Source organism: Amblyomma americanum, chromosome 2 (genome assembly GCF_052857255.1).
Source record: "Amblyomma americanum isolate KBUSLIRL-KWMA chromosome 2, ASM5285725v1, whole genome shotgun sequence".
Taxonomy (NCBI): domain Eukaryota; kingdom Metazoa; phylum Arthropoda; class Arachnida; order Ixodida; family Ixodidae; genus Amblyomma; species Amblyomma americanum.
Window position 1 is genome coordinate 138,236,365 of NC_135498.1, and position 24,730 is coordinate 138,261,094.

Below are 24,730 nucleotides of genomic sequence, written 5' to 3' on the forward strand. Positions count from 1 at the left end.
GCTGAAGCAATCATCTAGGGGAACATGCAGTTGATTCTAGACCGAGGAATCAGGATCGCAAGAGGCATCGCACATTTCCGCAATGACCAGGCCGAAGTACTGCTGACTAACTTCAGGAAAGAATACCGGCACATTAACAGAGGAACGACGATTGCTTTTTTCAGCAAAATAGAGGTACGAGACTTTACCCTCTCCGACCCCTCCACAGAAGATTCGCTCGTCCAAGAGAACTAGCCCACTTTCGACATCAACCCAGCCCTGCACTGGAACGAACAAGACCAGATCCGCAATCTGCTTCGATGCTACAGCGTGTGTTTTTCGTCATCGCCGATGGTCCGACAAACGCCAATTGCCAAGCACCGCATTATAACCGACCAGCACGCCCGAACTCTCCGTCAAAGCCCCTGCCGTGTGTCGCCGCGAGAACGACACGCCATCTGGGATCAAGTCGAAAAAATGCTTCGCGAAGTCGTCATCCAGCCATCAAACAGCCCATGGGAGGCACCGGTTGTTCTAGTGATAAACAAAGGCGGCGAACTTCGATTCTGCGTTGATTACAGTCGCCTGAGCAACATAGCAAAGAAGGACATCTACCCCTTCCCCCGTACCAACGACACACTGGACCGGCTCTGCAACGCCAAGTATTTGTCATCGATGGACCTCAATAGCGGCTACTGGCCAATTGAGGGCGATGAAAGAGATCGCGAGAAGACGGCATTCATCACTCTGGATGGGCTGTTTGAGTTCAAGGTGATGCCATTTGGTCTCTTTTCCGCACCAGCGAGGTTTCATCGAGTAATGGATACAGTACTGGCAGGCCTGAGGTGGGAAAATTGTCCGGTATATTCAGATGACGTCGTTTTCTTCGCCTCGAACTTCGAAGAGCACCTCAGAAGACTACGAACAATACTAGACGCCATCAATTCGTCTGGCCTAACCTTGAAAGCAGAGAAATACCATTTTGCCTACGAAGAGTTGCTGTTTCTAGGCCACATCGCTAACAAGGAAAGAGTACACTCAGACCCGCAGAAAACAGCTGCTATTGATCAATTTCCACCGCCGGCCGATAAAAAAGCAGTGCGCAGATTCCTGGGTCTATGCGCATATTACCGACGATTTGTGAAAAACGTTTTCCACATAGCCAAACCCCTGACAAAACTGACGAAGGCAGACGTGCCACTTAAATGGAAAATCTCACAAGCAGAATCCTTCAAAGAACTTCAGCGTCATTTACAGTCCCCACCGATCCTCGCGCATTCTGATGAAACCACCGATACTGAAGTTCATACCGACGCAAGCAGCGTGGGCCTAGGCGCCGTCCTCGTTCAAAGAAGCGACGGGCTAGAGAAAGTCATCGCATACGCTAGGCGTTCCCTTTCCAAGGCCGAGGCTACCTATTCGATGACTGTGGCCTGACCATCATCTGGGCTACGTCGAAATTCCGCCCCTACCTGTACGGACGACCCTTCAGGGTAGAAAGCGATCACCACGCGTTGTGTTGGCTTGCCAATTTGAAGGACCCCTCTGGCTTCCTCGTTCGATGGTGTCTGCGCCTCCAGCAGTTTGACGTCACCGTCGTTTACTAGTCGGGACGCAAACACTCTGACGCCGATTGCCTCCCACGAGCCCCTGTAGATGATCCGCCACCGGACGATGATGAGGACGCCTTCCTGGGACCCATCAGCTCCAGTTCTATCACCCAGCACCTCCACCAGATGTCACGAAGTGGTGACTGCACTCCGGAGAGAGTATAAAGGCCGCGAGAAAGGTATCTATACAAAACTCTTTATATGGGCTGACTTGCGCCCACAATGGACTGAATCACTCGGCGGCGCCGTATCAACAAGCGTGCTCGGCGGTAGTCGAAGAGAATGCCCGCCACTGTCGGCCGTGCTCAATTCAAAGCAGATAGCGAACTTTCGAGATAAAGCGTGCAAAGTTACTAGAACGACGTAGAATCAGCTCTGCCTCGCTACGATCAATCGAGATAAATCTATTCGCGTCTTGCGTCGCATACAAAGCGATAAAGTGGCGTGGCGGCAGATTTAAAGAAGGAACACTGCGAAGATTGGCGGCAATATAGAATGGCTGGCACAAAGGTGTAGTGGTGCTGACATGAACGAGAGAGAGAGAAAGAATAAACATTTAACTGCAAAAAGAAGAAAGGAACGGATTGTGGGTGGGGTCCTCAGTCCAAGACTCCAGTGGATTCCGCCAACTCTTTGGCGACGGCGACTATCGCCTCCGGGTTTTCCAGGGTGCCGCTGACAACTGTCACCTCCCATTGCTATAGTGCCGCGTTGTGCGGCGTTACGAGTTTCGGTTTACCTGATCATGTCCACGTAATCTGCGTGAATGTCGGAATGGACGAGCCTCAGGCGCTTAGCAAACCTCCTTGCTTTATGCTCAATTCCATGGTTAGCCAATTTAAGAAAGAAGGTACTTTTTTTAGGTGTTAAAAAAACCTGCTTGCTTTTTGCTGAATTCCAGGGTTAGCCCAGTTATGAAGAAAAGCTTCTTTCTTTAAGGTTTTTTTCAAAAAACAACCAGCTTGCTTTTTGGTGAATTCCAGGGTTATCCAAGTTAATAAACCCGTCGTGGTGGCTCAGTGGTGAGGGCGCTTGGCTTTTGGTCTGGAATTCCCGGGTTCGAACCCGACCGCGGCGGCTGCGTTTGTATGGAGGCAAAGCGCTAAGGCGCCCGTGTGCTGTGCGTTGTCAGTGCGCGTTAAAGATCGCCAGGGGGTCGAAATTATTCCGGAGCCCTCCACTACAGCACCTCTTTCTTCCTTTCTTCTTCCACTCCCTCCTTCATTCCTTCCCTTAAGGGGCAATTCAGGTGTCCAACGATAAATGAGACAGATACTGCGCCATTTCCTTTCCCCAAAAACCAATTATATTATTAGCTTAATAATAATAATTATTGGAATAATTTCGACCACCTGGAGATCTTTAATTGCAGTGACATCGCACAGCACACAGGCGCCTTTTTATGCTATGAAAATGAAAACTGGTTGATGCGGAAAGTAAATGGCGCAGTATCTGTCTCACATCTCCGCCGGCACCTGAACTGAGTAAGGGAAGGTTAATAAAGGAGGGACTGAGAGAAGAAAGTAAGAAAGAGGTGCCGCAGTGGAGGGCTCTGGAATAATTTCGACCACCTGGGGATCTTTAACCTGCACTGACATCGCACAGCACACGGGCGCCTTAGCGTTTCGCCTCCATGGAAACGCGGCGGCCGCGGTTGGGTTCAACACCGAGTACTCCGGGTTCTAACCCGACAACAGCGCCCGCGTTTCAATGGAGGCGAAAAGCTAAGGCGCCCGTGTGGTGGTGGTGGTGTAAACTTTATTACATACAGGGGAGATTAGGACACACAGGTCCTTGGGCCCCCACAGGGCCCCACTGCACTCAAACGTTCATGTCCCGGAGGCTCATGACGCTGGTTCTTGTAAACCAGCGCAACGGCTCGAAGCCAAACAGAAAGGGACAAAACACAGCGCTGAATTAACAACCGAATAGTTTTATTCAGGGCACCATGCAGTGGTTAAATACACGCTCGTATCGCAGAATAACGAAGAAACAGAGAAAAACAAGAAAAAATAAGAAAAATATCGTTTCACAGCCTAATCATTGTGATTGTGCGAAAGCTTTGCCGAAGCACGTAATCTATGACATTAGGTATCCGTGTTCTTTTTCCGAGATAGTAACAAAAGGGGCGCTTATGCATTGCGTACCTATACTCATGATTTATGATGCCTCAATTATCTCCCTGGTGAGCTGGTCTTTGCTTTTTGCTACAATTCTACTGCTCTTGAACATTGGGCGGCATGAGCAATCACGACAATGAATCCCGATATGGCGGGCGGCATACTTCACATTATCGTTGTGCTCCTTAATTATTTAATTTAAACACCGACCAGTTTGGCCAACGTACGACTAACCACAAGGCAGAGAAATTGAATATACCAAGTTGTCTTGGCATTGAACATATTACTTCTCATGCTTCTTCGTGCACACAGGAACATCGCGACGTGTTTTGTTTGGCCGATTTGCACGGGCACATAAGGTCCTCAGTTTTACAGGGGCTGAAAACACATCTACTCCAGCTCGTTTTCCTATTCTTTTCCAATTGTGCGATAAAACATGAATGTAAGGACTTACGGATACGTTTTTCCTCGGCTAACTTGGTTGGCAGTAGCTCCAAGTTTCAACTTCTTCAGCATTCCCTCCGCTACCGAAGTTAACAAGTGAAGCGGGTATCCTGCAGGAACAAGCATTTCAACCTGGCATGAAAACCTGTGCGTGGTCTTATGCCTGCAAGATTTTTTGATGGCATTGCCGAAACAAGATGTGGCGATGCTTCGTTTCACTAGCTTAGAGTGTGGAGAGCAGTATGGAAGTAGAGGCTTCCTGCTTGTAGGTTCAAAGGCCCAGCATACATGAACATCATTAAAACAGAGTAAAGTCTAAAAATTTTATGGAATCATTAACAGGCACTTCCTGAGTTATTTCCAGAGGTGACAGAACGTCTGCAAAGAAAGAACAAAGTTTAGACACCAAAGGTTAGTCATATTCAAGTAAAATAAGGTATTCAACTAATCGGCTGTTAGTTCAGCGCTGTGTTTTGTCCCTTTCTGTTTGGCTTCGAGCCGTTGCGCTGGTTTACAAGAACCATGTCTGACCAACTCGACCACCAGTTCATGTCATGACTCTGGCAGCCCGGCCTGTGGCAATGGCTTGCTTGGCCGGGTCCTCGCAGTGCAGTAGGGTCTCTCCCAAACCTCCCAAGTGGTAAGGTGCTCCAGGGCCAGCGGGGGAGGATCCGCGGGCAGAGGAAAAGGATATGATCGAGAGTGGCTTTGGGGTGGTGGCAGAGGGCACAGAAATGGTGTGTGTGGACTTGGTGATAGCGCGAGCGTATATGAGGGCAAGGTAAGGTGCGTGTTTGGAGCCACCTCCAAAGTGTCTGATGATAATTGTCTGGGGAGGGATGGGGTGGGGGGTACAGCCGACGCTCGGCTTTGCAGGCCAGCGTCAGTTCACTGAAGGAATGAATGCGCTCCCGTGAGAACCCCAGATCAGAGGCCGCCGGTGCCCGGTTGAGAGAACCTCGGGCTAAAGCGTTGGTAGCCTCGTTTCCGGGATTCCCGGAGTGGGCAGGCACCCATAGGAGCTCCATGTGGCGGGGCGGGTGTGCGGCGAGAGAGTTCAATATGCGAAATGCAGGGACGTGAACTCTCCCGTGGGTGAAATTTAGTATGGCAGTTTTAGAGTCCGATAGTATAAACCGGGCATCCGTGCGCGTGATGGCTAGGATAATAGCGGCCTCTTCCGCCTCCTCCGAAGTGGCAGTGGGGGATATGTGAAGGGTAGCAATCGGTTGTAGGGAGGGGTTCGTGATGGCTACAACCGCATCCTCGCCTATGCATTCGGCATCCACCCAAACGGCATCCGGTTCCATGCCATAGATTTTTTGGAGCGCCCGTGCGCGAGCTCTGCGGCGGGATTCGTGGTAGGTAGGGTGCATGTTTTTAGGGAGAGGTTTAATAAGTAGTTCGCGGTGAATGTGGTGGGGGACCGGGAGCTGTGTGGGAACCGTGGCTGGTATCCTGATGCCGTGGGTGTGTAGGATGTGTCTGCTAGTGGTGGTTCTCGCGAGACGTAGGTATTGTGTCTGTCGGTGGGCCTCTATAAGCTCACCTATCGTGTTGTGTAGGCCTAGCTGGAGGAGTTGTTCGGTTGAGGTATTTAGGTACTTATGGGAAGGTGTAGTGCTGTCTTAAATGCTGTTCGGATCATGGCATCCAGGGTGGAGGTTTCCGTTGACTGGAGTTTCAGGTAGGGGAGCATGAAGAGAAAGCGGCTGAGGACGAAGGCATGAATGAGGCGACATAGGTCATGCTCCTTCATGTCCGGTGGTGTCCAGAAACTCGGCGGATTAGGTGGTAGATCGAAACCGCCGTCTGCTTGAGTTTCTGGGTGGTGAGAGTGTTTTTCCCGTTGTTCTGGATGTGGAGGCCCAGTACTCAGAGATTGTGTACCTCCTTAATGTACCTGTTTCCCAGCGTCGCGTTTATAGGGTCTGTGTGGCAGTTTCGGATTATAGGGCGGAGTATGAGGAGCTCCGACTTGTCCGGAGAGCATGAGAGTCGGATACTCCGCGCATGTGTTTGGGTGAGGGTAGCTGCCGACTGCAGAGTATTCTCTAGGTCTCCATCACTGCCATGGGTGGTCCATAAGGTGATATCATCAGCTTAGAGTGTATGCCGAAGGTGACGGATTTTTTGTAGTTTGCGGGCAAGGGGGATGAGTGTGACATTGAAGAGGAAAGGGGAGAGGACAGATCCCAGGGGGGTGACAACCCCACTAAGGGTGTATGGATTGGATGTTTTGAGACCGAAATGAATTTCGGCCGTCCGGTTAGCAACGAATGCTTGAATATAGGTGTACATACGTTCACCTATGTTCAAGGGGGAGAGCGCCGCCATGATAGCTTTATTATCTAGGCGATCAAAGGCCTTGGAGAGATCCAAGGCGAGGACAGCTTTTGTGTTGCCCGGTATGAGGGTTCAAAAATATATTGTGTGAGCTGGACCATGGCGTCCTGGGCCGACAAGTGGGTACGGAAGCCCACCATGAGGGAGTTAGAGCGGATAGTCAGTAGGGCAGCTCTGACTTCTGCTTCCGTAATCTCCGCGTCGAGATTGGCATTCGGGGTGCCGGCATAGGGGGGCAGGGGGTTTGAGGTACCGGGAGTTGTATGTGTGTTCCTAAGTATGTCGATGAGTGCGTCGGGAGAACGGTCGGTCCTGTGTATAAGGCGTGTGACGTGGTGTTGTGTGGCTGTTTTGCATTGCGTGGGGTTAATTAAGTGACGGAGGAGTTGTCAACTGCATTTTGAGGACAGATTGCCAGCCATACTGTCGCAAATCTGTCCCCAGTTGGATCGGCAGAACTCCTCAGAGTGCTCAGTAATTTGTGTTTGCAGTGCGGCTAGCCGCTTTTTATGGGTCCGATTGAGCTTTTGCCCTTTCGAGCGCTCTAGGATGCTGTGGTGGGCCTCCCATAGATGGGCCAGGCGAGTGTCGAGGGCGGGCGTATCTGGTGTGGTGTCAAGCGTTCGAGTATGTGCGGACACATCGTTCATGAGTGATGCTACCCACTGGTCGATGTCTGCAATGGGGGCGTAAGGAAGGGCCGCCCGTGCGGCACGGACAGCATCCCGGTTGGTGAGTTTGTGTGTTAGGTGAAGAGTCGTTCTTTGTACGGTACTGTGACGGAGAGGATGTAATGATCGCTCCCTAATATGTGATGTGTTGTGTTCCACGTAATACCCGCAAGGTTGCGGCTCAGTGTCAAGTCAGGGCTGGTGTTCGCGCTGACACTGTTGCCAATTCTCGTGGGAGTGTTAAAGTTGTTGTGTATTGTGAGGCGGAGCTGTTGTACCAAGGACCAGAGTCGCCTTCCTCGTCCCGTGGTGGTGCGGTAGCCCCAGTCAGTATGCTGACTGTTGAAGTCACCTCCGATAATGAATGGATGCTTGCCTGCAATACGATGGAGATCACGCAAGGCATTTCCAATGATGCCATCGGATGAGACGGTGTGTAATATATATTTACAATAAAAATAGATGGTGTGGAGTGTGCATCTGGTATGATTTCTTTGATCACGCAGGGCGCCTCGGAGGTGATCTGATGCGTTTGGTGTGTAATAGAGCGATGTATGAGTGTGGAAGCCCTGGGTGTTTTCGTTGCGTCCGAGTGAGCGGATGTGAAGCTGGGAAGTGTTGCAGGGGCATGTGTATCCTGAAGGAGGAGAAGTTGGAGAGGTGCGCGTTTGCCCCGGAAGCGGCGGCAGTTCGAATTGTAGAATTGTTAAATAATTAGGTGGTCGCCCCGCCATGCTGTAACTTGGGTGGAGTGAGGGTAGGTGGGTTGGGTAGGGGGTTCTGTGGGGTAGATGGGCGGGATTTATGGGGGGAGGATTGGGTAGTTGCAGCGAGGGAAGGACCTGCTCTATTGTTTGGAGGCAGGTGTCGTACCGTGCGAAGCTCATCTCAAGGGTATGCACCATGCGCGTAAATGCCGCTTCAATTTGTTCGAAGCGTTGGGACAGGCGGTCGACGAGGTGATGAAATTTTGCCTCTAGACGCGCGCTCATTTCGGCGAGTTTAGCGTCCATGCGGGCCTCTAGGAACTAAAAGTCAGTTTGGGTGACGGGTGGTTGCTTTATTGTGCATTTTTTCTTGGGTGGGGGTAAGGTGGGGTTTGGGAGTCCGATTGTTCTATGTTTAAAGTGGGTGTTTGAGGTAGCAGCGTGGGTTGCGGGGGAGGGACTATTGGCGGAAGCGGTGGAGGGGTGGAGGTGGGTGTCTTGATGAGAGAGGTAAGACGACTCACCTCCTCTCGCAGGGCCTGTAGCTCCCGGTCACGGGGGTCCACCTGTGTGGTCGGGTGGGTTGAGGGCTTGCTGGTAGTTTTGAGCCTGTTGCCTGCTATTCTGTGTGCCCAGGAAGGTTGTGGAGGTTGCTGGTCCTGGCGGCGACGAGACGATGACCGAGACTTACTAGAGCGACGAACGCTGGCGCGGCCCGCATCTCGCTCCGGTGTGCGGGAAGTGTGTGGTTGTGGTGAGCGCCGTCCCCTCGTTCTTCAACCTTTAGTACACGTCATGTGGGCGCCTCCACGGAGTATGCAGGCTGGGGTGCATGTCGCAGTGTCCTCTCGGAGGTGCGGAATACCGCATCTTGAACTGTTGTGCGTACGCAGAAGGGTACACACATCCGCGCGATGCCCTGGTTTTCTACAGTTTGTGCAAGCATCCAGGTGTCCTCTATATAAAGTGCAGTTGTGGAGTCCGTCTCCGTAGGAGATGGTTCGGGGCACCAGACCCGCCCGGAAGGTGATGAGGATCGAACGGGTCTGTCCCATGCGGCGTGCATCAATGATGGGGACGCCTGGGTTGCCCGTGATGAGGTCTTGAAGAATCTGTGCTGGGGTTTCTTCCCAGTAGGCGTTAGTGATTACTCGTCTTACTGCACCATCCGGGGGGGGGGGGCGATGTAGGCGGTGACGGTGTAGGCTTGGGTTCGAATTGAGATTTGTTTGATGGCGACCAGGCGTAGCGCGTCGGCCTGATGCCGGGTACTCATTGTACAGGTGTTGTTTAGGGGGTGGATACGCAAGCTGGAGGCGTCCGGGACTTGGAGGTCCTTGGCTGCAGTTATCAGGGCCAGGCGAACCTGGCGCGGTTGAAGGTCGTTTAAGTTGAGTCCCCCGTTTGACCGAAACACTATCTTGTAGGCACCCGAGGCAACCACGGCTGGCGTTGTGACCTTTGCGCCATGATACGCGTCGCGCGCAGCTGGGACGCTTGATGTACAGAATCTTCCGGTCGTACTGAATCCGGTCGTACTGAATGGTGTACTGAATCTTCCGGACCAGCGACCGATATTAAATCAGGTATCAGGTAATCCTGCCCCTTCCAACTATTCTGGATGGATAACATTTTTCGAAACCTCTGCTCTTTGCAGCCCTCCAGCTATTGGCCGCAGAGCGTTTCCTTGGAGGCGAAACGCTAATGCGCCCGTGTACTGTGCGATGTCAATGCACGTTAAAGATCCCCAGGTGGTTGAAGTTATTCATGAGCCATGACCCGCCGCGGTGGCTCAGTGGCTAGGGCGCTCGACTACTGATCCGGAGTTCCCGGGTTCGAACCCGACCGCGGCGGCTGCGTTTTTATGGAGGAAAAACGCTAAGGCGCCCGTGTGCTGTGCGATGTCAGTGCACGTTAAAGATCCCCAGGTGGTCTAAATTATTCCGGAGCCCTCCACTACGGCACCTCTCCTTCCTTTCTTCTTTGACTCCCTCCTTTATCCCTTCCCTTACGGCGCGGTTCAGGTGTCCAACGATATATGAGACAGATACTGCGCCATTTTCTTTCCCCCAAAACCAATTATTATTATTATTATTATTCATGAGCCCTCCACTATGGCAACTCTTTCTTCTTTGACTCCCACCTTTATCCCTTCCCATACGGCGCCGTTTTGGCGTCCGCCGATTTGTGAGACAGATACTGCGCCACTTCCTTTCCCAAAAATCAAATTTCAGTTAGTTCCGAATCGAACCCATACCTGTGGTTGGCGATTAAGGTAGGCTACCAGTAGGCTATTGAGGAGTGTTCACTGCATTTAGTTAAAGGTAGACCTCGTGTGTCTTGTGGTTTATCTTGTGGTCTTTTACTCCTACTTTATGTGATATGTTTCTAGGATTATTGAGGCGAAAGCCTTTAATGGCTCATACTCGCGCGTCTGGTGTAACCCTGTCTTCCACAAATAACGCAGCAGCTAATCAAGGTACGAGAAAATGAATAGTAGCATCAGATAGAGGGGACAAAATGTAACCCCGACGCCACGCTTGATGACTGCAGAGAAAGTAGCTAATAATTTATGGCCAATTTTATTGAAAAAATCAAAAAAGCAACTAAATGCGTCGATATAGTGCGGACGTCGGTATAGAGACAAGAGAGGGTGACGTCACACCTGAAGTCGTCACGGTAACGGCTCGCACGACTGTGGCGCCACCTGCGCGCCACTACTAGAAAAGACTGAGACGAAGAGAAGAAGAAGGCCAGGGAAGCAGACCGCAAGCGCCAACAACGTCGTCTAGATCGAACGTGTGGCAATGTAGAAGCCTTTGGGAGTGCCACTTGTGTGGGAAGCTGCGAAGTTAGAATCGCAGTCGGCAAGGCCAAAGTTTTTCGCCTTGGCGTCCTTTAGATTGGCAAAGTGCTCCCATATTTTTTTTAGTAAGCAGTTTATACCTTCACCAAATTGATTATTATTTATTTTTATTGTTTATTTCATTTTCCTACGACAATTCGTGCTAATGAGTGTGTGTAAATATACGGGGTATTCATTAAGATAGGAAGCATCATAAATCCATTGACGCTGTCGCGCCATACCCTTTAGGAGGAGATTAAGGGCCCACCTGTATTTCGAATCGAAATTCCTCTCCGGGCGCTTTCTTCATGCGGTGAAACACTGACGAAGCTATTGTGCCAAGTGAGTTCCGGTAGCAGGGCGGACAGAGAAAAACTCCAGCAGCACGAAAGTGGCCTGTGCCACCCCTGCGGCCAAAAGCTGGAGGGCTGCAAAGGGCAGAGGTTTCAAAAAGTTATCTATCCAGAATATAGCTCAGGTGCATTTAGGTAGAGTGCAAAAAAAGAGCGGGCAAAATGCTACGTCCGCAAAAGTTAGGTATTTGTTATTTATTATGGTGTCCTGAAAATCTCTGGATGAAAGCCTTCAGGCACTCCACTGGCAAATATACACATGGGATTCATTTTCGAAATTGGTTACATTTAGATCAGTTACCAATACTTACGCCTTTTTATGCGTTGGTCTAGAATGGGAATGAGTACGCAGAATTATGTTTTGGTTACTTCATCTACTGAGCTGGTGCAGCCCTCATGCATATTAGCGTTGCTGAAATTCCCTGCTCGCGATGCATTTATTTTTTGTTTTGATAAAAACTTCCTCCAGCTGAGTCTCGGTTCAGAAGAACGCTGATATGATACGAATAAAAGTATAAAACACAGCATATTTGAACTGATCTATGCCTCTGCAGTCACTGGAACTGTGAGCCGTAAAAAAAAATTCCGTCGTTTATTTCTTGCTCGCAGAAAGGCAAGAAGTTTTACCATACTGAACTCACGTTTTGGAACGTGAATATTCTCCGGCGTAGCACTGATTTATAGTCCCGGCGCAGTAGTAATTAAGCTCAACTAGCCTGCTTCGTACATAGGTCGCACAAGGAGGAATCCGGAGTCATGCACATCATTCGTACGTCGTCATAGTGTTCCTTGGGGCATGAAAACACATAAAAGAATTCAAATTTTTACAGTTCTCACACTTTCACATTCTGCTAGTGCAGGTCGCTTCACAAATCCACAACCGTATCTTGCCTCACCATCGCTATTTACGGTACTTTGTCCGCAACACGCCAGAGCCCTGTAGTCGGGTTCTTGGAGCCATCGCTGACATTCACTGGTGCATTTCTGGAGTATTTCTTGGATTATTTTTTCGGTAAGGCATTTATATTTCGATTACATTTGTCCCTAATCCATTCCGGTCGCAGTTTCTTAAATATAGATTTTCAGTGCAATTTGAAAAATATATCTACAATTATAGTAAACTCGACTAAAAAACGGAACAAAAAATTCATTTTACTGCAGGACAAGAACTTATTTCATCTGTGTCCTTAGACCTGGCAGCAAACGTCAATCAACTCTCAACAAAATATATGAAGAATAAATAAGAACGAAGAAGAAAACAGAATGTCACTTGCAGAATATAGCATAATTGAACATGAGCTTTTGTGGTCCATCTCGCCGCCGAGAGTGGGAGTACGGTTGAAATATTTTAAGGCGTGGCGCATTATAAGAAGGCACATGGATGGTTTTAGCTGCACACTGGTATTCGATAGGGCATTTAGCTGTTGAACTTCTATTAGCCTTCGTCCCCTTCTGCTATCCGAGCTAAGGAATGCCGATGTAGGCCCGGCTCCTTTCGCTGCCTCAGGAGCCAGCGCTCTACAGCCAACAGAGGCGGCCTCTGAAAATTCACACGACACAGGTAGCCGACTGCAGCGGTGTATTCACTTCTATTTACCGCCTCGTTTTATTTGGCTTTATTTAGAGAAATGAACGATTGCTCCTGTTGTAAACGCTCTCCTGTTGTCTTCACGGCGATACCAAGGTGACAATGCTTCGCTGTCGGAAAGACGCGGATCCCGCGATACGCAGGTTGCTTCAGAAGCGCGAGTCGCTGAGCATTTTCGACAATAAAAATAAACCTTTAATTAAAATTTTATGGTTCTATTTAACTACAGTGTTTTTCACGACGCATACGAAGACCCAGTAACACGAAAAATATTGGGAAACTTCAAAATATTGACCTAATCAGCCATTTTATTTTCCGTGCTCTCCCAGTAGCAGCAAATGATGACAGCGAGCGGCAAAAATTAACGGTGGTTTAGTTCTGGTTAAACCTGGAGTGACGCGATAGCTACATCTGGCCGAGCGACATCGCTCAATGGAATTGCAAAGTCTGTCTTTCGCCGCCCCGTTTCGCTGGGCGTTCCTTCTTGAACTTCGTCCCTCTTGACACGCCGCATGCACTCAGCTGTTGCAGATCGGTTTCGCCGGCACGGCACGCCGGCGGCAGCAGCAGCTGCTCCGCACCACGTGACCAACCATGTGGCTGGTCACGTAACCAACCACGTGACGAACCCCGTGACCAGCCACGGCGCCGCGCCGCCGGCAGCTGCTCCGCACCACGTGTCCAACCACGAGGCCAACCACGTGACCATTGCCGGGCGGCCACGCTGAAGGCCTGAAATGCTACCGTAATGTAGCTATCCCTAAAAAACATAACTATCAGCAGGTAATGATGTTCGAAATTCGAACACAAGGAGGCATTTAACTCCAGCAAATCTGAGCATTGCTCGTTTGTATGCACTGGGCAATTATAATTAATTTGCAAGCTAGTTCATAGAGGAGGTGCAGTGCTCTAGAGTAAGGAATGCCTTCATAAGGAACGCTATCTGGAGCCGCTTCTAGCATGGCTGGGAACGCTGAATGGATCGATAATCAAACCGTAATGCCTTGCGATCGCGCTTCCAATCGTTAGCGAAGAAACCGGCATTATTGCTCTGACATTCAAATTTGTAAATATCGACAGCGTGAGGCTGTGTTATAGTTATATTTGGTCTATAATGAACAAAAGCGTTGTCGGGACACAAAGAATTGGGCAAAGGAGACACAAAGTTGAGCGTGCTTCGCCTCGTCTGTGTCAGACACCAAGCGATTGTTGTGTTCGTTGAAACAGCGCAGTTGATCGCTACGTTGTACAGTTGTACATATGCCGTCCATGTCCTTGCTGCACAATACCATAGAAACAGTCCCGCCCTGCAACGTAACCCAATGGCAAGAAAGCCAAAGGGAAGTAAGACCACGTGCATTTGTAGAAGGGTCACTGTATCATGCGTTCCTTTTAACGCTACAGTGAGAAATCTTCCGATGTGCAGAAAATCCGACGTTGCCGTTGGTGTCGTTAGCGTCGCCGTTGTGAGCGAAAATCTCCGGAGAAGCAACCTAGGTGAACCGCATAGGTCACGTGATCTAGTGGCTTCATCACAACCTGCCCACGAGGTTGTGCGGAAACTGGCCACCGCGTCAGGGGGCAGTTAAATCAATCTTTCGTAGCAAGAGGTTGCTCACGAAGATTGCCCTGGGTCACCCAAGCCCCAGCGATAGCGCCACCTGTCATCGCCGGGCAGAGGCGCATCGTTTAACCGCTGTACCACTGCACCAGGAGTGTTACCAGGACTGCCAGGGTCGAGAATGTGCGATTCCGCATATATAGGCATTAACCAGTTAAGGTTTTCATACCATACCTATAAGGCAGTGCTTAAGTGTCTCCAGCAAGGTTTCTTTACCGTGCCTACGGTAGACACAGCAAGACAAGTTGATTGTGTTTTGAATCAGTTCCTTTTTTCCTGCGTGTAACAGGAACCCGCGAATATGATAACGAGTCAAGATTAAAAACCAAAAAAATGATATTCAGCTACAGTCTGGAATTATTGCCAGAAAGGTGGACCTTTTCTTTTGTCATTGCCTGCTGCTGAGTGGGCACACTATCACGGGGGCATGAGACAGGCTGAAACTCTAGAATGTATAAAAAAGCGTGCGTGTTTCGCACCAATTTTTTTCCTCAAACTCGTAGTGCGTCCGTGCGTGTGTCCTCCTCAAGGAAAAGACGGCATTCGCAGCACTGGAAACAACATTGTTCGCGTGCGCAAACTCTTGCTGATATCCCCGTTTAAAGCCGTTTTAGGGCGCTCACATGCGGCGCGGTTGATGGTTGAGCGATATTAATAAAATCCGGGAAGCTGCGCCAGTCAAACTTCCTGAAGGCCTTATTGATTCGAAAATCGATATAGATAATGGATGCGTAAAATGGCAAAAAGAGGCGAAAATAGATTTTCCAGTCTTAATATAGGTTTTATGGCCCCAAGGAACATAGTTGGCTCTTTTCGGAACGGTTGTCGAAGCAATTCGCTTTGGTCACCCCATCGCAGGAAATGCTGTATGCTTTGCAATGTGTCGCGATCAGGGTTATTTTTCAAGCGAAAGCTTCACAACGCTATAGGTAAAGCCGATTTCGCCTTGAGCTGACGGTTGACCTTCAGTGAGCCACATGTCAAGTGTGGCTGTAGGCCTTACCATATGTGGTCCGCCATGGTGTCGCACTACATGACCTTTTACTTTGACCTTTGAATTCTCGATTCGCCGGTAGCGGGCTGTAGAATATTCAGGTGACAGTGGCGTGATGTGGTGCGATGGAAACTGCCGTTGTGACGTCAGTCTGGAGGAATAGCTGTATAGGTCGCAGCGTTCATTAGGTGACCTGTCTCTGGCTATCAACCATCAATTTAACTACCACCTGTCAGAGTGGCAGGGTTGGCGCTCTTGCTATCCAGTGTGCGGAACGCATTCAATGTTACAGACGCCAAGCCGCGTCTAGTTTCCCGATACACCGCAGCTTTCACTCTCTTACCAGATTCAGCAGTAGTTAAACCGCAGCTTCATTTTTTTTCTCTTTCTATAATAGATTAAGACATTTGTCCTCGTGTGCGAAAGAAGCAGGATCGATTAAACTTGAAGTGGTTCGGCTGCTACCCACCTCCCACTTTTTTTTTCATCTGTCGCAAGTGGAGTGTTTTCTCTGAGAACACCGGTTACAGTCATCATAGATTGAGTGCACAAGTGAGGTTTCATGTGGAACCAATTTTTCTTACTAGAATGGTGCTTATAGCAGTAGGGAGCCAAAGGAACGCAGTACGCTCCTTAGTCTTCTGATTTCTTCTTCTGAAGCGTATATTTCAGTCGGGCATTTAAACATGGTGCTTGAACGCACACACAGCTTTCTGCTTGCGTTGATACTGCTTGACTTCTTTTTTTCTCGAAGAACAATAAAACCTGCCTCATTTCGATCCTTGTTTTGTAGCGCAGCTCTTAAGAGCCCGTTGGTGGGTTGAGTCGCGTCGCCGCCGTCGGGATAACCGAGCCGAACTATAAATAAATAAATATGTAAATTAAAATAAACCTTTCCGCGACTTGGATTCGAAACTGCGGCGCCGCGAGCAGAGCAGCTTCGCTGGCCTCTACAATAGAGCACTAGCCTATCGCTGCAGCCGATCACACCTTGTATTAAATTGCAACACACTCTCGCAATGTGCATTGCACGTCGTCGGCCTCATCCACTAACACTACTATCGAAACACTATCGTCACCAGACGTGCCGCTGGCCCAGCAAAGCAAAACGATGAGCCTACACAGGCTGAGACACCAACGGCGCTGCGCTGAAATTTCACGTTTGGAGCAATCGCAATCGTTCTTAGAACATTTTACGAAGAGAAACCCAAAACGCTCAATCTTACAATGCATTTTTTTCCTATACTCCTCTGTCAACAAAATGAAAAATGCAATAAAAAATAAATTTAAAGGAAAGGATTTTTGTGTAGCATACTTATGCAGTCGGAAAAAGAGAAAATGTGGTAAACAGCAAATGCTCTGCAAAGAAAACATTGTTTTATCTAAGGCTTCAGGCTTTTCTACAGAGAGAGAGAGGAAATTTCCGCCGACGAATGCTATTGTCATGAAGGTTTCACATCTGGTGAAAAAGAGAAACAAAGAGAAACACATGAAGGGGCGGGATAATGATGTAGGCGGCGTAAACAAGCGAGGCAAACAAAATTATAACACACACACACAGCTTTGTTGACCAAACTCTTTCGTCAATGAAGGTTAGCTTGGAGCGTGTAGAAAGGCTGCCACGACGCGAAAGGAGACCTAATTAACTCGGCAGAAACGAAGCCTCAGGCGTCCTAAGAATTATGGTTTGCCTTCCACCAGAGCAAGTCTCTGAAGGAGAAGGACCGTATTATTCCGCCTCGATGGCGTCAGGGAGAAGGAAGGGTTTTCGGTACAGGGAATTCGGGCGCTTTTCACCACGATCGCATTTTTCGACCTCAGAGAGAGATAAATAGGAGGCATAGAAATAATGATGGATAGGTTATAGTTCTAAAGGACCATGGGTGCGGGACAAACAAAGACGGCGCCATCATCACAACAGAAGAGCTGTGAAAATGCTCTCGGACGAACATGTGTGTCCTGACGGAACCTTCTTAAACACAGACAACACTGAGTCGCGTAAGTTCATCTGATCAAATTCCACTCCTTCGACGAGTATTTTAAGAATGAGCAGGGCTACTGATCGAGTTTCGGCCGGCTACGGAAGAGCAAGCATACACTAATGTATATACTACACGTGGTAGAATTTGTACTGTAATCAGTACTTACAAAATTATTGTTTTTTGTTTTTTAAGTGAATCTTCACTGCTGTCACCAGATGTTAATTATCTAAATATGTGCCATCTGGTGTGCTTTGAGATGTTGTGTTTGATCACACATTGTCCGGTCCGCATTCTGTCACATTCCCTAGTCGACCCTTTTGAATAATGGCGTTGTTTACAGCTGTTTATGAATACTGGCATTCCTTTCCTATAAAAAAGTCAAAAGTTCAGTCTAAAGCCAGTTACCACTGTTTGTTTGCCTGCAATGAAGACTATGTGATCTCAGACCCGCTCATTGGACGTTTAAAAATAAAGGCGACAAATGAAGTGCGGCTGTGCTGCCGGCAAAGCATTGGCTTTCTTGTAGGCACGAGCATCTCTACACCCAGTTTGCAGGTGTTTACTGTGAAGAAGGGCTTGTAAAAGATCTCGCATTGTTTTTGAACTAAACTCCTGTGGGCAGTGATCACCTAACCGATGTATTTATTTTAGCCGTCTGCGTCAGTTCAATTTCCACCGTGCCCTCGTTACCAGCGCACCATCGCTATCACCCATATGAGCCAACCTTGTGTCGGATTGTATCAACCACTAAGAGATTCTATATTTTATAGCCGCCATATTTATATATTGACCAGCGTTTGCACTGCCCTAATGTCTCATCCCGGTCTCTATCTTGAACTCGGTTTAGCGTATTGTCGTACAAGTGCTTGTCGTGTAAGCGTACCGTGCGAATTTCTTTACCTCGGCGCTGCGACTGAGTCTCCGCCGTTAATAACTCTGCTCCGTTGTGATGAAGCATCGATCCTGACAGCATAGAAGTGCCTACAAATAAGAAGAGATGATGCACTTCATAGATTCACTCTTGCTGTACTGCGGGAAACGACACAGCGGATAAAACGGCCATTCGCTGCTCATTTTAAAAGCACCACTTTTAAGCTCTGGTTCGTCGTTTTCGCTTCCGGGTAGTTGTTGCAGTAGTAATAGCAGGCATAACTGATAGGTGGTTGCCACAGAAACCTCTGGGACGGCGGTTAGCGTGGAAGGAGGAGGGTACAACGAGAGCTGAGGTTGGTTAGAGTGGAAGGAAGGAAGATGGTCTGGCAAGATGAAATGCGCTACTAAATGGTTGTGATAAGGACCGTAACTTTCTGGAGGGTGGTTACAGTAGAAGTAAGTTGGGGGTGTGGCGAGATGGAAGGCTTGCGTAACCGGAGGGTGATGACAACCATAACCACCTGAAGGGTGGGTACCGTGAAAGGAGAAGGGCATGGCAAGAGTGGTGGTATGCGTAACCACAGGGTGGTTATCACCGGGACTATCCGGAGTTTGATGACATTGGAAGGAGCTGCCTTACGGTGAAAGGAGGAGGGTATGGTGAGGGCGAGGAATGGGCAACAAGAAAAGGGTTTACTGCTAAAGGATGACGGTTAGCGTGGAAGCAGAGGGTGATGGCGAGAGTGGAGTGCGTGACCGGAAGGTGGTCACTGCGGGAACCATCCAAAGGTTGATGAAAGCGGAGGGAGGAGGTAATGACCAGAGCGAAGTAATGTGGAAGTGGAGCATAGCTGCCAGGGAAAGAATTGGAAAAGTGGTAAGCGTGGAAGGAGGACGGAGAGAAATGCCTCAACAGCTATCTGTGAAGATCGCCTTCAACGTTGGTAACTGTGAATTTTTATCACAAGCCTTGAAGTAACTTTGTGATCGGCAATGCAATGCCGTGATCATTTATTTTATTAGGCACTGTTTTAATAACATTATTTTTACACTTGTATTCCACTGAGCTGGCTGCTGACAGCCCCTAATTCGTTTTCACTGCTCCTGTAGGCTTTTCAGAATAAAATAGAGGCAACTTTTTCGTGCTCTCGTACAGGGATTGTGAGCAGCAATTGTTTGCCTTTTTAATCTCCGAGAGAAAACAAGTCAAGACAAGACGCTTTAATCTGAGCGCTCTGCAGAAGAGAAAACACTGCTATACGTATCTATCAGTGAGACGTCATGAAGACTTCGAATGTTTTGGAATCAGATTGACAAGATCGAGTTCCATGGACATTCAACGAAAGATTATGAAACAATGAACGACAAAAGGTCCCGTTGGCAGCTTTTTATCTAGGGATTTATATTGACTTCAAGTGGATGCATTCAGGTTTTCTAACACCTAACTAACAACAATGAGAAATGTTGAACAGAAAAGCGGTAGGGGTTTAACGCAGTTAACGAATTAGACAAGCCAAAGTTTATGTTCATTCTTCAGTTGAAGGGGACACTTAATTTTCAGCTTAAGGGCATGACGCGATATCTTTTGTGTGTTAATGCTCATATACGAAAAATTGGTTATTCTCAACGTAAAGTTCGCAGATTGCGTCGAGTCCTTATACAGAAGAATGATGAATTGGGCGAGTCGAATGTAGTTCATTTTGGAGGTAAATTAAGCGCGGAGGGACGAAAGATATTGGAAGGGGGACAAAACAAGCGCTGTCTCGCAACTAAATTTTATTATGAAGGAACGCAAATATGTATAAACGGCCTAGGTGCGAGAGGCACGCAGTGCATTGACAGCGTAGAAGGCACTATCAAGTCCAACGTGCAAAAAACGGAAGAACATTTGCGCCACTTCGCGCTGAATTTAACGCAAAAATAAGTCCTCATACCACTGCTAATGTAGTGGCGCCGCGGCTAAGCGAGAGCGAGAGAAACCCTTCAATAAAAAGCAGAGAAATGAACCGGCTTTTAAAAATCACTGGCCTGTTACTTTGCATAAAAAAAGGAATTTTGCAGACGAAGATGGAAGGGAATCGCTTCGAAAAAGGTAAAATAAAATATATAAAAAGGAAGAAGGCACAATTCGGCCATTAAATGCGTATTGTGGTGCATCGGCGAGTAATTTTTTTTTATGTAACATTATAAGTGATGATGGCATGCATCGACAGAAAAATGGGCTAACAAATTTCACTGCGTGAAGAAGTCTTGAGAGCAAGACAGATGGCGAAATTCCATCTTCTGAACTTGGCCAATGTCATTTGAATATGCGAAAAAAAGGCTCATTGCAAGTCTGTGTTGTCAAAGGCAGGCTAAGGGACCTAAAACAAGGTCGATTGTTAGAGGCACATGGGAGAGCTTCTCCTTGTAATGGTCATGTCATAGTGCGCACGCTCCTCAGCATACGCGGGACACTCAAGCAGGATATGTTCCAGAGTTTAAATCGAGCCGCAGTTGTCATAAAGCCGACCGTTCGTTTGATCGAAACGGTACCGCAACCGTTTGTAAATGCAACATTCGGGCGAAGTCGATGATACAGTGTTTCCAGATGGCGAGGATTTCTGCTTGGGAGGTTTGATCCTAGATGCTTGTCGACCGATTGAACAAACTGGTAGAATATGTCGGCAAGGTCCAGAGCCGATAGGTTTCTTCAGAAGCAAATCGTTAAGCAATTCGCCACAACATCGGTAGTGGTATAAGGACTCGCCACGACCTATGAATTTTAAGCAGAGAATGTCCAGTTCTGCACGTATGGGCATTAACCTACTATTGATATCGCGATGCACCACAGCACCTATACGAGGCGCAGGTAGGGATTGTGCTACCCATGTCTCTCTTCCCGAGCAATTTCTTGCGGCTTGTGATTAATTTAGCTGCCACCTCCCACGGTGGTTAGTTTGCGCACAATTCAGTCAACAGTTTGTGAAGACGCCACAAGGTCACGTGCCCTGGGTAGGACGACGCCCTCCACTCACTTGCTGCAGCCTGAGCGACGCTCCTCCCATCTAATGCGAGTAACTCGGGAAAGCTTGGGTCACTTCGGAGCACAAGACAAGATTCGGAGCTCAATAAAGCACAAGACTCTTGCTCGAGCTTGGGTCGCATGGAGTAGTGCTTTCCCACTAATACAAGTTTCAGGACGATTCTTGTGCGTGCAAAGCACGCGTTGCAAAAGCCTCGCGCTATCAGCACCACATCGCGAAAGCGTTGGTACAGGAGTCGAGAACCAAATCTCCTGATGTGTAAATACCTCGTGTAATTGCTATGATTTACTGATAATACTTTAGAATGTTTCGGTTTTGAGATATCTCATTCAATGAATTAAAACGGCAGAGTGCAGACTTTGGCGGCTTCCTTGTGAAACATGTTGGGAAAACCGCTCACTTTATTCCACCTGAAAAATTAATTTCAATATAAGGCCACGTCATGATTGACAGCACTATCTTACCAAAGCACTATTGAAATAAAGAATCCGCAGAAAATACTGAAGGCGTTAATTGATCCACCATCAACACCGTGCAGGCTAAGCTCAGATTATTTGAAGAGATCGAAGTAAAAACTCTATATATTTGCGTCCAGTGATTTTTTAAAGCTTGAGAGTTTCAATAAAGGCTTCTCAGCGGCCATGCGAATGCTTTGTGGCGAAGCTATGGACTCGGGTCAATCATGTGGAGGAATTGTGAAAACTGTTAAAAGAAGCAGGGCATTTGCCCAGGGCCATTTTATATTGGTATTTTAAGGCGCAGTGTTTTCGTGATCCTTCTAAACATAGGAGGGGTGACCTTTTCTAGACGTTCGTTCATAATTTTCATTCCATGTTTGTATCATAACGAGCTTGTAACGTAGGCCGGCATACCATGATAATGTGCAGCTGTACAGGGTGGAACTACAAATTACGCTCACTGGCCAGCTTGTGTAGCATTTTCAGAAAGAAGGCCGTACCACAGGACATGACTGAAGACAGGGGGAGACAGGATGCATGTAGCGTAGACTCTGCACGTCTTGCCTGCTCTTTACCTCCGTCCTGTCTTGTAGAGCCGTTTTCCTTCTCAAAGGGGCAAGCAGACCGTTTATAGCTTTTTGTTGAAACGTAGTATTCTTTCAACTGTTTTTTCATAGCCAAAGGTCAATTTAGCTTTCACTAACAAAAAACGCAGGGTCTTCTTAAATCCTGCCCTGCTGGGCACATCCGTCGGTTGTGCGTTGCAAGGCATGCAAGAGATTATTCACTGAATGAAAAGTTTGAAAAAAGTACGCAAGGCGGCACGGGAGCTTGCCAAGTTTTTTTCCTAAGTGCCTGAGAAAAAATGACAGGATTGCATGACCCAGCCTTCTGTTGTCTTTTACACCAACAAGTGCAGGCGTGTGAGCATTGAACGGACCGTGAGCTCATCCGCCGGATGTAAGATATAAGTATAGGTGCTTGTTTGAGAATTACATCACTTGCAAATGCTGCAGCAGTCCGGCAGCCTGCCCTTTGCTATTCTTTTCTTCATGCTGAGCTTCGTTTGTAAACTTAAAAGCCCAACTCGTCACTTGACATTACGATTTTCTAACTGCCGAATTGCTCCAGGCGCTGCAAAAAAACTCGTTTTCAAATTACAATATCGCGTTTAGGGTAGACGTTATAGTGGTTGACAAATTTATCCATGTTACGAAATGTTTCCTTTTATTGGCTTGTTGCGTTCAGTAGGGCTTGTTTCGAAACATCGAAATGTGCTTTAAGCTTTATGAGGTTTCACGTCTCAAAACAACTCAGCCTATGTACCCTGCACTGACATCGCACAGTACCCGGGCATACAGCAGTCTGCATCCATCGAAATGCAACCGCTGCAGCTGTGACCCAATTCGCGTCTTTCAAACGAGAGGACGATCACCATAACCTTTGAGCCACCGCGGTGGCTGCAAACATAGAATTATCTTTATTTTGGCCTCTACTAGGCGGCAGTAACTCCAATTGCTCTACGGCGCTTAAATCGACAATTAATCTGATGCATATTGTTGTCGAAGGGGAGACACAAAAAATCTCCTTTAGCTTGAATAGTTTAGCTGAAGGCTCCACTTTTCACTCACTTTTACCAGAGTCCAAGTGTATGAAGCTGGTCTGCCAGTAGAAAGCATAGATGCAAGGGGTACTTTGTTGTCATAGCTATTCGTGAATTGATATTAGGGCTACTCTGGTACATAAATGAAGAAAGTTCGTTTACTAAACCACCCTAAACGTGACAGCACTTGGTTTTACTTGCGATGTCCCGCGTGATACGGAGTAGATGTTTCGACGCACTTTCATGCTCTTAGGAGCACATTTAAAAGGCGCTTTATATTAATTTATGGAAAGAAACCTAGGGTAGTCTTCATACCGCGGCTCCTCGCTCCCGTTACACGTAATGTTCACTACCCGAGCGCAGCCGCGTGAAAGCCACTCATTATTCAGTTGCGAGAGCCATTGCTAAGGTAGCCAATACGAGCTGCTTTCTCATTTGAGGTGTTCCTTTCAACGTCGTTCGCCTGTAGAGCAGCCTTTTGGTTATCAGAAGCGATGCAATTGCTCCGGTCGCGTACAGTGCCTTTCCCATTCCATACGCCTTTGTGTCAGTGTGTCTTTGTCTTCAGCCTTCGGCGCGCCCTTTCTTATCCGATGTCCCGCAACCAGCCGTATTTCTCCGTTGTTTCTTTTTGCTTTGCATTCACGCTTTGCTAGGTGTCCTGCCTCCGCCCGGTTGATGCGGTACGCTGGCTCCCGGGCGTTGCTTTATACAGTCTTTTTTCTTGCCTCTGTGCCCTTTTACTCGCCTAACTTTCTCTTGGTCTGTGTTGTGTCGCTCACACTAAAAGGAAAAGCAACGTGTCCTTCACCGAACACCATTTTTCCAGTAGACATGTTGGCGCTGAATAAATTCTGTTTCTACAAGTTAACCTCTTACTTGGCTTCCTGACGTGGGAACGGACAGGTGGCAATGTTCTTTACATGCGCAATGAAAGAAAACGTCACTAGGGACCCAGTGCCTTTTCTGTTTCTCCTGATCGTTTTTGTGTCTTGCATTCTTGGTGGAGGTGCCAGCGCCTGCTCTAAAGAATACTTGCACAATAGAGAAGCCTCGTCAACTAGGAGAATGAGTTTGTGTAAGAGGGTGTGTTGCTAACGCTTTGCCTCTGCTGAAGAACAGACATGGGATGCAGTATCGTCGTGCACACCAATGACCAGAATCTATTATTAAGAGATGAATAGATATCACCAGTGGGAAATGAACACAAGTAAGGTTTTTATCCTTAAGTGCTGTACGAAGGAACAGTCACACGTCACCAAAGTAAGTTCCATGTGTTGGTTACAAACAGGCACTTTTCTTGGGCAGTGCTGAAAGTATTGCTTGGTTAACAGCTTCAAATATTTTGTGATGAGCTTTACTAAACAGCGCTACAAATTCTGCAGCCCGGGTGAGAGAAACGGGTTCCTACAGAGTCTATAATAGATGGCTTCGTACACAAACGTAAAGGGAGGCGAAGAGGGCAGGCATTGTAATTATTGTTTGCGTTCACCTTCTTTGTTAAGACGTA